This window comes from Ursus americanus, chromosome 20, assembly GCF_024610735.1.
Source record: "Ursus americanus isolate L20-20 chromosome 20, mUrsAme1.1.p, whole genome shotgun sequence".
Classification (NCBI taxonomy): Eukaryota; Metazoa; Chordata; class Mammalia; order Carnivora; family Ursidae; genus Ursus; species Ursus americanus.
The window spans coordinates 58,514,119-58,528,992 of NC_142146.1; positions in this window are offsets into that span (position 1 = coordinate 58,514,119).

Consider the following 14,874-nt stretch of genomic DNA (forward strand, 5'->3'; position numbering starts at 1 on the left):
CAGGATCTCAGACTCAACTGCTTACAAAAGCCAGGCAGGTGATATGATGCATGCGGCCAACAAGACAGGGCACACAGCAAACTGGAGAGCACATGCCCCATCTGAGGGAGGACTGCTGCTCTGTGGTCCCAGTGGGTTGCTGCTGTAGGAGAATGCTGGCCGCATTGGGCTAGGTATCACCCATTAGTTTGTAAGAAGGCAGAGATTCAGATTTTGATATGATTTTTAAAATTTCATTGTTAGAAGCAGGTATTCCTTTTTTAAAAAAAGATTTTATTTATTTATTTATTTATTTATTTATTTATTTATTTATTTATTTATTTATTTATGACAGAGAATGAGCGAGAGAGCACACATAAGCAGGAGGACCGGCAGACAGAGGGAGAAGCCGGCTCCCCACTGAGCAGGGAGCCCAACATGGGGCTCAATCCCAGGACCCAGGGATCATGACCTGTGCCAAAGGCAGACGCTTAACCGACTGAGCCACCCAGAGACCCCTCCATGTGTATTTCTAAAGTTTCACCTGACCATAGTCATTGTAGCATTAATCCATGAATTCTGCTTTGCCATTTGTTTTTATGTATACCTAACCTGATACTTGTAATCTTGTGCTATTAATTTAATAAGGATGTTTTACTTCTTTAAAAACTTAGTATAATTTGGGTGATATAATCAGTATTCGGTGTCAAAGAAAATTACTAATAGCAATTTATTGCTATACTTTTTTCCTGCTTTTTAAAATTTTGACTCATTTCCCAGAACTAAAATTACCTTAATATGAACAAAATAACAAAGCTTACAAAATTAACCTATTCCTGACCTCAAGTGAAGAATAAGGAGGGCAGCAGAAAGGGAGAGAAGCCTCAAACTGCCTATGTTAAAGCTCTGCCTTCTTGTGAAAATCTACCTTAAGTAGCTCTTAAGTGGGGTTGCCTTAAGTTTCCTGACTCCGCTTCATTGTTGCTACAATGAAAGTGTAAGACAAGATAATGACTTGGATTTCTCCCAGCTCTATTATTTTCTCTTGCAGAAAACTTCACATCATGGTAAAAAATACAGCTGAAATTTGTTACATTTTATTATTATATTGGGTTTCTGTTGGCATTTTTCAGAAAGAATTATGTATCTGACACAATGCCAAATTGCCACCTTTTAAATGATTCTTTGAAAAATAATATCTGCAGAAGTCCTACAGTAGTAATTGATGTGAAGTAGTCCATTACCTGTATTTTTCAGTGTTGCTATTTTCCAGTTCTGTTCCTTTGTAATTAGCCAACAAAACAGAACATTAGGGAAAAGGAAAGAGGGAGAAAATATTATGAACCAGTACAAAAACACTGTCACTGACAAAATAATATACAATGTTCTCTTGGTTCTATTTTCATGGATTGTCTTCTAATTGTGATTTGCAGAGGATAACTTCGACAGAATTAAATCGTAAGTTTGGGTCTCTGCCCTGCCCTGCCCTTCTGTTCCCTTCTCACCTCTCTCTTTTCTCTCTCTCTCTCTCTCTCTCTCTCTCACACACACACACACACACACACACACACACACACACACACACACCTGTGCACAAAACCATCAGGTCAATTTGAAGAAAATTTCAGCACTAAGTAACAAATGCAAGATGTAAGCAAGTAAATACAAAATAATAACAAACTATTTTCATCTCTGTACTCTCTATTTAAAGTATAAAAAATTAGAAGCATGTAAACAAATGTGATATGGCCACATGGTCAGTCTGTGGCTTATAAAAATCTAAATAAAATACGCCTGTTTCAAGGACCTGTTACTGTAAGTTGGAATTACTTAAGAAAGAGTGGGTTGCTGGGCATTACCAAGAAGCATGTATAATTTGAGGGTTTACTTAACATGTGCTTCATAAGAAACGAAACACAGGAAACATTCTTGATTGATGCAATGTCATATATAAAATGGAAATAGTGAGTCATCTGCACATCTTTCAGGAAAACCAAAATGATAACATTATTCTCTTAGCTAGAAAGCTTTGTTAAGTTTTGGCAGTTTCCTGAATTTGGAACTTCTGATGAAGAATAGATCTCTTGATTTTATGAAGTGGAACAATCTAATGCAGGCTGGTTGCCTTTGGCCTCTGCTTTCTGAAGAGACGAGGGAAAGCAAATACACCAAAAGGAGTTTAAACTGGAAAATTTCCCAGGTTGCTGCTTAACTAGTCTTTCTTCAGGTTCAGTTCCCAAGTCATAATGTGTAAAACATTTAATCTAAGACTACACTACACAAAGATATATGGGGCGTCTGAAAATAAAGAATGAAATATAATTTAATTGCACTGTTACAATAAAATAATATTTAATAAACTAAATAGCACCACTTGTTTCACTGCTTATATATTGTAAGACACGTTTTCATTTTATTCTGATCTTTTGATTATTATAGTAACTCTTTTAACATCGCAGTCCCTCTTTTCCATTTATTCTCTTGATGAAAAAGTATTTAAAATATTATTTCAATTTAAAAAAGTAATTGAATACGTGTATTTAGAAACACAAGCATTTTTGACAGAGTGGAATAGCACTATGAATTAGTTGACAGAAACTTATTTTTTGTTCATTATGAAGGCTTTGAAAATAATTTCCATCATATTCCAAAGAGGATGTAGATGTAATGCTAGTGTGAACAGAAGAGCTGGAAAAGTACAGCAAATCCTAAAGAGAAGTTAATACAAGGGTAAATTCTTGGGGGCAACAATACTTTTAAAATTTTCTTTAAATATGTATGATGATAAATTTCAGTGATATTATGACTTATATCTCTTCGCCTCAGACCCACATGTTCTGCAGAGAGAATCTGTTGGTACGTCTCTCTAAAGTAGAAAACAATGGTTTTCATTTTGCATATTCTTTTGCTTAAACTGGGAGCAAATATATGGGAAATCACTATGAGCATGTGAACACAAAGAACTTTGGCATATTAATAATTAAAAGAAGATTCTGTTTGCTCAGAATCTACATAAATATATATATTTCACTTTTACCACCCCAATTATGCCTTTCTTTGATGAAAGATACATTATATACCCTTGAATTCTAATGTCATAACCATTTTTAAAACATGATTAACTAAAGCATTTCAAAAATTACTGTTAACATTCCTGTTTTGTTAGTTTTAACTTCATTAGTCAATAAAGTTGACATATTTACCATAGTTGCCAAGAAAAAAAAAAGTGACTCACTGAGCGCTGCTGTGTACTATACATAAGTGCTTAATTATTTTACATGAATAAGTACATTTTATTTGAGGCCATTTTTTTCAGCATCTGGGAAGCTGATTTTCTTGTTATTTAATTCTCTACGTCAAGTGGCCCTTTTACATTATAACTATAAGGCTAATTAATATACAGAAGTTGGGATTTCCCATTTCCATGCAATGCGAGCATTTATAAGAAGACCCCATCAGCTAGGGAGCTATCTATATTGTATTATTTGGAAGTTAAAGGCCACTTGCTAAAACCTATTGTAGATGGGAGACAAGTTTAGTTTCTGACATTTCCAATGGTCTACTCTCTTTAATCACTAGAAAGCACTGTTAAAAACGGAACCATGTAACTTGGGACATTAACCTCCAATTAATCATGAGTCCCTAAGCATTTTATATTGGAAAACAGACCATCTCTCACAGGATCTGAGGTGACATGGCACAATCTTTGTGCTTACGAACACTGGGTGTCACTGAACCTCTCTAGATTCTTCACCTTGGCTCTCACTGCCCTTTTATGGAAATAACAACATGTACCTCATAGAATTATTATTAAGATAAAGAAAAAAAAAGGATGTGAAACTGCCCAATTAATGATCTGGCATATGGTGGACACTCAATTTTTAGTTAAATGCATATAGGAAAGACATGTTTTGTGTGTGTGTGTGGAGGAAAAGGTCTCAATTTTTTTCAAGCACAGAGAGTTGAGAGGTTGCTTTCGGACAGAGTAATAAAGACTCAGAAAATAGCACTGGAAAGGCAAAAATAACTAATACCTTAAAGAGGCGCTTCCCTAAAGTGGGAAAGAACAGGACAGAAGACAGATTTTCACCATCATTGTATGTTGGGATTACACATGCATGTCTACTTAGGTACACATATTCCATTGTTATGTTACCCTAACATTGTAGATAAGTAGTAGAGCAAAGAACTCGTGGAAATTAATACTTTTTAAATTAACCTATAATGAAGCATAACTTATATAAAATAAAATTTGCCAATTTTAATTTTACACTTAGATGAGTTCTGAGAAATGTACACTGCCACGTAAATACCACCCGAATCACTAAACAGAACATTTTCTATGTCACATTTTATTTAATTTGTATTTATGTACTTTAATTTTTTTAAGATTTATTTACTTACTTTGAGGGAGAGGGAGCACACACATGAACAAGCTGGGTTGGGGGGGAGAGAGAGAGAGACAGAATCTCGAGCAGACTCCCCACTGAGTATGGAGCCCAACTCTCCTGGATCTCACGACCCTGAGATCATGACCTGAGCCAAAATTAATAGTCGCTTAACCAACTGAGCCACCCTGGCATCCCAGAATATTTCTATCACCTGAAAAGCATCTTGGTACATGTGTAATCATGCTTCTACCCTATCTTCCACCTGGGGCCTCTTAGCAACCACTGATAAAACCACTGCCTCTTCTAGAATATTTGTATAAATGGAAACGTGCAGTAGGTAGGTTTTTGTGTTTGGCTTTTGTCACTTAGCATAAAGATTTTATGTCCTTCAATATTGTTGCATTTATCAATAGTTTGTTCCTTTATGTTAGTGAGCAGTATTCTTTTTTATGGATATAATTAGTCTAACTATTTGGGTTATTTCCAGAGTTTTCTTTTTTTTCCCTGTTATGAATAAAGTTACTATAAACACTTAAATATAATTCTTTTTGTGGATATTGTTTTTATTTCTTCTGGATGAATATCTAGGACAGCACTGCTAGGTTGCTTGATAATTATATGACGAATGAATTCGCCAAAGTCCTTTCCAAAGTATCCACTGCAATTTCATTTCAACCAGCAATGTAAGACATCCTCTCCAACACTTGTTTGTGACTATCTTTTCACTTCTAGCCAATCTAGACAATGGACAGGGGTATTTATTTCCTATTCCCTGATTCAGTGCCTATTAATATTGAACATGTTTGCAATTACTAACTTCCTATTCCTATATTTTCTTGGATGAAATACCCATCAAACTGTTTGTCAAAGGTTTTGAGGGCATTTTTCTTCTAATATTTAGTTGTAGGGATTTGTTATAGACTGAAGTCTGCCTTAGAATCATGCTTTGCAAAATTTGCCGCCAGTTTTTGGATTGCCATTCAATTTTCTTAAGAGCATCCTTTGAAAGCAAAAGTTTTCAATGTTTTAGAAGTCCAATTTATTCTTTTTTTTTCTTTTAAAGTTAGTACATTTTTCTGTTTAATCTTAGAAATCTTTGCTTAAATAAAGGTCACACAGAATTTTCTCTGATGTTTTCTAGTTTTCGTTCTTATTTAGATCTAGGAGTCATTTTATTTATTGTGTGTATGTGGGAGGTAAGGTATAAGTCTTTTTTCCTTTTACATGTGGGCATCCATTTTTCTAACACCATATGTTTAAAAACTATCTTTTAACTATTGAATTACCTCATCAGCTCTCTCAGAAACCGGTTTATCATATACGTGTGGATCTCTTTATTTTGTTCCCTTGATCTATATGCATATCTTTATTACAAATATAACACTGTCTTCTTTACTACAGCTTTATAGTAAGTGTACATCATCCATTGTGTTCTTATTTTTTTTTAAAGATTTTATTTATTTAGCAGAGAGAGAGACAGCCGGCGAGAGAGGGAACACAAGCAGGGGGAGTGGGAGAGGAAGAAGCAGACTCATAGCGGAGAAGCCTGATGTGGGACTCGATCCCAGGACTCCTGGATCACGCCCTGAGCCGAAGGCAGATGCTTAACCGCTGTGCCACCCAGGCGCCCCTGTGTTCTTATTTTTTGTAATTGGTTTGCTTGTTATCAGTTCCTTGAATTTTAATATACATTTTAGATAAATCAGTTTCATTCTTCTAGAATCATAATTGGAATTGTCTTGAATAGATCAATATAATTATCATAACAATATGGAGTCTTTCAGTGCTTATCTCTGCATTTATTAGGATCTTCATGAATTTTTGTCAGCAGTAACTTATAGTGCTCAGGGCACAGGTCTTGACATGTTTTGTTAAATTATACTTAAATGTTTCATATTTTGGTGATATTTACATGACTTTTCAATTTCAATGCCCAGTTGTTTGTAGCTGGTATAGAGTAGTGTGTGTGTGTGTGTGTGTGTGTGTGTCTTAAATATTGCCCTGCTAAACTCAATGATTAGTTCTACAAAATTTCTGTAGACTCCTTAAGATTTTCAACATTACTTTTCTTTCTTGCCTTATTATCGTACTGACTAGAACATTCAATATGATCTTGAATACGAGTGATGAAAAAGAAAATCTTATTCCACATCTAAAGGGGAAGACACACAGAACTTTACCAATGAATATGATATGAGCTCTAAGTTAAATGTGGACACTATTTACCAGGTTGAAAAAGCTCCCTTATATAGTTCTTAGTTTTGTGAGAGTTTTTGAGGTATATGGGTATTAAATTTTTTCAATGTTGTTTTCCACAGCTATTATGATGATCATGTTTTTTTGTTTTTATTTTTATTTTTTGTCCATGAAACATTTTAATAATATCCCAGAAAAGGTCAGGAAGAAGGAATTTCAGAGTCCCTGAGCACACTCTCAGAGGTACAGTGGCCCACTATCTCACAGCCCAGGACGACAGCCGCCCCGATGCGAATGTCTGCTTTTTCTTGGACAGAGGTGGGGAGATGACGAAGTGCTGGAAAGGGTCCCCTACCAGGTACACCTTGAACGTGCTGTTCAAGCCCAAGTTTCATTACTCTGTGTGATCTTATTCCCACGGGTCACAGGGGGAGATGAAGCAACACTAGAGTTTGGAAATCCCTCCAGAGGAAATGGAGTTCAGACTGGTTGAATGAACCACCCAAGGATGCATTTTGGAAGCAGAAGGAGGATAAAAGCTCAGGCCCAGTTCCCAGGCCATGGTGACTTCCAGGCAGAGACAAGTGAGGGCAGGGTGCACCCAACTGCAGCTTCAGTGCCATATGAGCTACCAGAGCAAACATGGTAACTCTGAGCACTCCAGGGCTGAATCTAAAAGAACGTCAACAGGTGAGGCCAAGAATGAAGGCTACCCCGTGAAGAAGAGTTTTGAACCGGCTTTCATAATGAAGGGAAAAGAGAAGAGCTGGTTTTCATTTTTTAAAAATGTGTTAATGTGGTTGATTACATCAATTCACCTTCTAATGTTGAGCCAACATTACATTCCTAGGTTGATTATGTTATATTGTCTCTTTATAAAATGTTATTGAAAATTTTAATGTTTGTGTTCCAGAGGGATACCTGTCTCCAGTATTTGTTTTCTGGAACGTGTTTGTCTGTTTTTGTTGTCAGGGCAATGTTGACTTTTGTCATGTTCTATTATCTAGAGGACTACATAGGAACATGGTATTATTTCTCCTTAAAATTTGCAAAAGTCTGTCATTATTATCTAAAGTTTCCACTTAAGATTTTTTTTTCAAAAACGTTAATTTCTTATGTTAGATATAGGGCTATTCAGGTCATAGATCTCTTCTGGAGTGAGCTTTGGTAGTTTGCAACTTTCAAAAAACAATCATGTATTTCACCTAAGATGTTAAACTCATTGTTTAAAGTTGTTCATAGCATATCCTGTTCAGCCTTTAATGTATATAGAAATATAATGATGTCCCATTTTTCATTCTTAATAATAATCTGTGTCTTCACCCTCTTTTGTCTGATCTATATGGCTAAAATTTTATCAATTTTATTGATTGTTTCTAAAGATTTTGTCTTCTTTGTGTACTGTTTTCTATTTTCTATTTCACTGATTTCTACTCTTACCTGGATTATTTAATTCCTTCTGGTTACTTCGGATTTAATTTTTGTTTCTCGTTTAGAAATCTTTTCAGTCATACTTTATGTGGGAGTAAAACTGGAGTTTGGAAAGTGTAAGTGTTAAAGGTGAAGGCTCCACTATAAGATGGCACATTGGAGGAAAAATGGTTCCTGTTTTTATATCTTCCAGATGGTTAAAGAATTTCCTTGCACTGAATACACCTGCTGAAATCAAGTTTCTATCTTGTAACAGTCTCTCCATCCTCTGTTTTCAGCCAATCTAGGCTCATAAGCCCCCTTACTCTCTAAAAATGAGATAAATTTGGGCTTGGTGGCTGAAAGCCCTTAATTCTCTAGCATGATATTCGTTTAGAAGTACTCCTTAAGGAGAAATCTGCACCCTCTCCATATTTTTGTATCATTGACTAAAAGATTATCTATTAAATGTCTTACTGGTTTACAGTTTTCTAGATTGAGTAAAAACAGAAAGTGGTAAATAACATCAAATTTCTATATATATTTCTATATATATTTATTTTCTCTCTATATTTATATATACAAATGTTAATTATGTTTATATATAGAATAACAAAAACAAAATTGCTTTAAACATCTTGCTGCAGATTATGCATACATATATATGCATATATATACATATGGCCTCTAATTAAAATTTATACATATCCTTAATATTTAAAAATGATATTTAGGTCTGTTGTAACAGATATAGGCATACATAAACAATGAAAGACAGAAATGTAATTTAATCCTAGTTGTAGCATATGTGAGCTTTGAGACATATGTAGGTAAAAACTGTTCCTTTCTCCAAAAAATATACTGAGTAGAATTAAAGGTATTTTGTTAAAGTAGCTTCTATGAAATAATGGTGTATACAGTTTATCTATTTAGCTCTCTGTGTCAAACTTTAAATTTCACTCATTATCTTATGTCAAGACTGTAGAGGTTATTTTCAGTTAGAAGCATTCTTGTTAAATTCATGACTCCTTTAACATCTTCTCACTATTTAGCTGCTACGTGAATGAACATGATGGTATAGTTTAAAGCCTGTATTTAATTGTCATTATGTAAGCAAAGTTACACTCAGGGTGTTAAATTGATATTTTAATCCTACATACACTTATGCTGGTACTAGGCAGACAAATACTACTTTCACCTCTCCTTTGCTGCTGACAATTTTTGTGGCCCTGCCTCCCCTCTCTCCAATGAGAAAGTAAGTTCTGCATGTAGTACTACAGCTATATTCCATTTAAGTTCCTCATAGTTGTTGAGGAAATAACCAAACTATTTATTCGACTGTGTAACAACAAATGATATAATCTGTATGGTGGCTATTTCAACCACTTCTGTTATTGTTGGTTATGACAGCCTTTAATTATGGAAACATCTTGTTTTGTGATCTAGATGTTTAGAGACTCTGAAGTAATGGACCGAGTTTTCCTTAATCAAACTAGATTGAAGAACATTCTTTTTGTTATTATTGGGTGTCAATAGCACATAGGAGTCTGGTGGGAGATAACTAAAGAGAAGCAATAGTGCCAGGAGCTGGGTAAAACATTTTTCTGTTATTTGACTCAATGTTCATGGAAATTATGCAACAAGGCACTATGGCCCTTATACAGTCAAGGTAACTAAGACAAAAGATATTAAATTAATATTCTTGAGGTTGTATATTTAATAAGTAAACTAGAAATCAATCAAAGTAAACCTGGCTCCAAAACTGATGCTGATTCCACCGTAAGACCAGCTTCTAGGCAAAAGACTGAGATAGCTGAGATAAGGTTAGCTGAAGTGTTTGAAACATTCTAGACACTCAACAAAAATCTTCAGAGTATGTAAACAAAGGGAACTAGAAGCTGAGAGGTTTCACAATAAAAAATAACTCCTTTTGGGAAGTAATCACTGTATATTAGACATCTTTCTAATTTAATAGATTAACTCAGTTAATAATGAAAATACTATTATGAAGTAAATAGTTTTAGTATTATCGCCATTTTTGATAGCAAAACTGAAGTAGAAAGAAAAACTGAGTTGAAATTTGAAGAGGAAGTTTGATCCTAGAGTTCAATTCTTTTAATCATTCTACTATGTTACCTCTTATAGATACATATAAGAGAAAGGTCAAGAAATACATTTATTTGTAAGAAAATAAATAAGCCACTTTGGGACACTCAGAAATAGGGAGTCAGAATGAGGATCTGGGCAAATTCAAGCCATATACTAACGTGCAGTGGTAATCATGATAACCACTTCTACCGCCACCACTAACACCAACACCGTCATCATCACCTAACGTTTATTAGCACTGTTCTACTCATTTTACACATGCCTTCTCATTTAATCCTACCAACAGCCCTCTTTCCTTCATGGCACCTATCTAATTTTATTGTGATTTTATAATAAAAGTATGATATTTCTCTACTAATATATGACCCTCTGCTTGAAGGCAGCCTCTGGCCTCTGATTCATCTTAACATTTTCCTACAACAAGTAGAGTAGAATATTCCATCTATTAGTTGCTTAATATTTATTACATAAATGATTAAATGGATGGATGATCCTTGAAGTACAGTCTGAAATGAATCATTCTATGCAAAGCCAATTTCAGAGATACATAAATGTGGAAAAATAAACACAGTGAATATCAAACCTGAACTATAACGAGTACAAAAGTATAGCTCCTAGCACAGTACTTTGCACGTAGCCATAAAAATTAGAAGACAGCATATGAAGACCTAAAACCAAAAATAATTTTCTTCAATATATCATTTTGGTCATATATGCATATTCTCATTCAAACAATATTTACATTAACATTCATCTTCTTTTCATTACCACTATGGTTACATTTTATAATTGCTTTAAAAAATTGATTTTATTAGATCAGAAAAATTGGGAGAAAAGTTTTAAAATTCTGAATGTTGAGTTTTTTAAATTATTTGATAAAAATCTATGAAATATGTATTTTATTAAGATTGAATTGGAACATAGAAATTTAAATATGACAGTATTAGTAGCCCTAGGGAAATGGAAAAAGAACAACTGTTTATGACTGTATGCTAGGGAAATTTTTAAAAACTGTCAAAACTGATCAGAGCTAGGAAGGTAAAACCAGAAATATCAATAAAACACTATACTTTCCAGTATAACTCACCTTCACCTAAGAAATACATCTACATTTACATAAAAATATACTTCAAACCTGAATGTGAAAATACACTGAAATTTTAAAAAGTTTTACCATCAGCATTATATATTTCTTGACATTTAATTAGCATAAGTATAAAGATTATTTGGGAAAACATTCAATAATAGAAAACTGATTGTGTATTACATGTAAAGGATGGTTTAAGGACATCATAATTTACCTGATTAAAATGAAAGTTGCTGCCCATGTTTAATATTAACATATAAATAATATGCACACTCAGCAGCAAAAAATGAGGTGAGACATCAATGTCAAATATCTAAAGGTTATACTTTATTAAAATACTAATATTTTACATCAGAATAAATTGTTTTTATATTTCATATAAAAATTAGATATGAAGTAAAGTTCTATGCAATACATATAAAAAAGAGAATGTTACAGCTATTTTATTTTATTTTTTTTCTGAGAGTAGCAGTTTCCTTTTTACTTTTTCTCAAGTAGGACTTCATTTCATATTAAGGAAGTCCACTTTAAAAATAATGTGTAGCTAAGTGGTAAAACTCCAAATTTACTGTATGAAGTCTTTTGTCCAAATATCTGAATGAATCATTCTGCAAAGATGCAGTCTGACATTCTGAAACTAAAGTAGCCCTTAAAAACAGCATTTATATCCTATCAGTCTATTCCACGATTTTGAAAAGAATGAATTCATATTCAAAACCTATTTTAAAAAACATTGAATGTATACATGAAAAAAGCACTAGACTTTTCATAGGGGGTATTTTGGAGTATGCAGAATATACATGTCATACAATCAAACAACTTTAAAACGTATTCATAAACATTTTATTCTATTACCATAGACTATTTCTTTACCAGACATAAGATATTTAAAGAACCACTCAAATATACTCAAATATATTCAAATATATAAGTGTAAATGGATGCACATATATATATAAAAATAAAAGTATGCACACAGATGTGTATTTGCATATGCATTTCTATGTGTATATCTGCATATATAGCACGGCAATATCAAATCATCCCCAAAACTAAGTGTAAACACCTTAAACAGGTACCTGGTCCCTTAAACATAATTAGGAGCTCTTAACTAAAGTGCCTGCAAACACAACATCTCCCAGCTCCCCCAGATCTGTAGATTTGGGCCTATTTGATTAATACCTTTCATCTGTCCTTCATTTGAAGAAATGTCATCAAAATCTTGCTGTATTTTTCCATGAAAGAAAGAATACAGCATGAGTGTGATTTGAGAAAATAAAAGCTCAGCGTTTGACAGTATTTTCAATTCTAATCAAAGCCAGTGGGTACTTGGCATATTGTCTTTATTTTTATCAACTCTAGGAGCAAAGCAGTAAAAACCAGAAAATATAATGGGCCCTCTCCTACATTTGTTCTAAATGAAGAGATCATATATCATTTTATTCATCTGATCTTATGTTTCACAGATTCCAATTGCTAGAAGCTTAGGTACTTTATTGCAAGCTTTTCTCAAGGTCCCAGTACGATGCGCGTACGAAAGTAACTGAATACAAGCAAGAACACTTAAATTTATTCAGCACTTACTTTGCATTATGAATATCGGTTAAAAAACCAGTTCCTTATCAAATAGCTTGGAAGTAAGAGAAATGGGAAACTTTAAAATCAGATTGCTTGACTCAAAAGCTTTGGCCATTTACTTTGCCCATTTTCTTTATATTAAAGCTCATTATGTTGTTCACTCAAGCCTGGAGGAAAAAAGTATACCAGAGGCTGAAGTAACCAGTGGTAACTTGATAAAGATTATGGAAATATTTTTACCAGCTCGGCTTTTACTGGTATTTCAATTAAGTGTGAAGGCAATACAAAATTAGTGTTCTTTTTTACTTTATTCTTCTGAAATATGAAAAATTACAGATTACCTCATGTCCAAAGTAGTCACTGAAACACTAAGAATATTTTTAAATAACCACCTACCACTTCATTTTCTCATCTTTGTATCACCATATCTTCAACCTCAAGCCAATCCAAGAAAGATCTTGGTGTGTTATGTATATACTAGTCTATCAAGTCATCTCAAAAATTAAAAACAGAATTATGTAATTAATTTTAACTATGAAGACTTATATCAATGTGGCAAAAACTTGACTATACACACACACACACACACACACACACCCCACAGACAAATCCTGCTTTGGGTTGTAAGGATTATGATTACTTTTAAAATGTATTTTTAATATTGTTATAATTTTTTAAAACTTTATGTATTTTTTCTCATTGAATCTATGCAAAATCTTACAAGACATAAAGAGGGGAGGTGACTTGCCCACAACCATAAAGTAAGTGGTAGAACTAGAACAAGAGCCCAAACTTTCGGTTTTATTTCATCTCTCTCTCTCTCTTCTGAAAAAAGCCAATTACTTCAGTGGATGATATCTTGCTATTCCCTGGATAATCTTAAAAGCATAAGTCATACCTGCCTTATTTGTCAAGTATTTTTTTTTTTTTCTAAATCCCTATTGCAACACGTTTTGGATGGTAATGTACTAATTGGTGTTGTATTAAATCTATGACAACATACTCTAATATTAATAGGGAAGTGTCCATCATTAGCATACTCTTATTAAAATTGCAAAGTTCAGAAATCAAGAAAACCTAATACCAGCACCAAGATTAAAGTAAAATTTTTTTGTTATAAATAATAGTGAATTTTGAAATCTATTGTATAAACATGTTTTTTGAGTTCCTAGAGGTCACCCTACAAAAAGATTTGAAATATATAATTTTTAACTTATTACACTGGGATGAGATCCTCACGAAGCAAGAATGAACACATGATGACTGTTAAGTCGACTTCTAAGAAAGATGGAGTACTCTAATGTGAAGGGCTCTGTGGGTTGTGCTCTGTGGGTAATTTGTTCAGACCAAGGGAATGGACACAGAGTATCACTGACAGTGGTACTTGTAGTGTCTAAATGGGGTGTCTCTCTATCAGATGGGGGCCCCCAAATGTGGGGCAACTGATCAGTGGAAGCTGGTGGTGACAAGAACTCACCTGAGGCAGAACAAAGGAGAGAGAAGTTTATTGAATACACAACAAGAGAGCGGCAGACAGGAGAGCAAAGGAGAGGATGTCTGCAATGAGGAAGTGGGTGGGGGCTGCTTTTAAAGTGGTAGATAAGGAGGTATGGCAACCTATGGAATTCTCCCTTTCTTGGTAACTGCGCCTACTCGTAAGTGGACCATTGGTCACTTCGGGCCTATGGATACTTTGAGGTGAGTCGCCCAATGGGCCTGTCTACTTTTCATCCCTCAAGCCTGTTTGCCTAAAAGCAGCCTCTACACTACTGTTGCTCTTGTTTTTATCCAACATTGGTCATGATTAAGAAATATTTTTAAAATATGGTTTTGAAGAGGCAATGCATTCAGTCTAAAGTGGCATGCCCTTGCTCCAGAACCTAGAAGTCTACACTGAGGCACCTCTATCATGACTTGCCAGGAACCTTGCAAGGCATCATCATATGCTATCCATACTTGGACCATAGCCTGGGCCTGCTATAGAGACTTTTCAGAAATGGCAACCTTCTGAGCTACCTAGCAAATAGATCAACGAGTACTCCGAAAGAGTATTGTACATGCTCTTTCCAAAACTCAAAAGAAGCAGATCGAACATCACACTGCTTTCAGTTGTCAGAAGTTCAA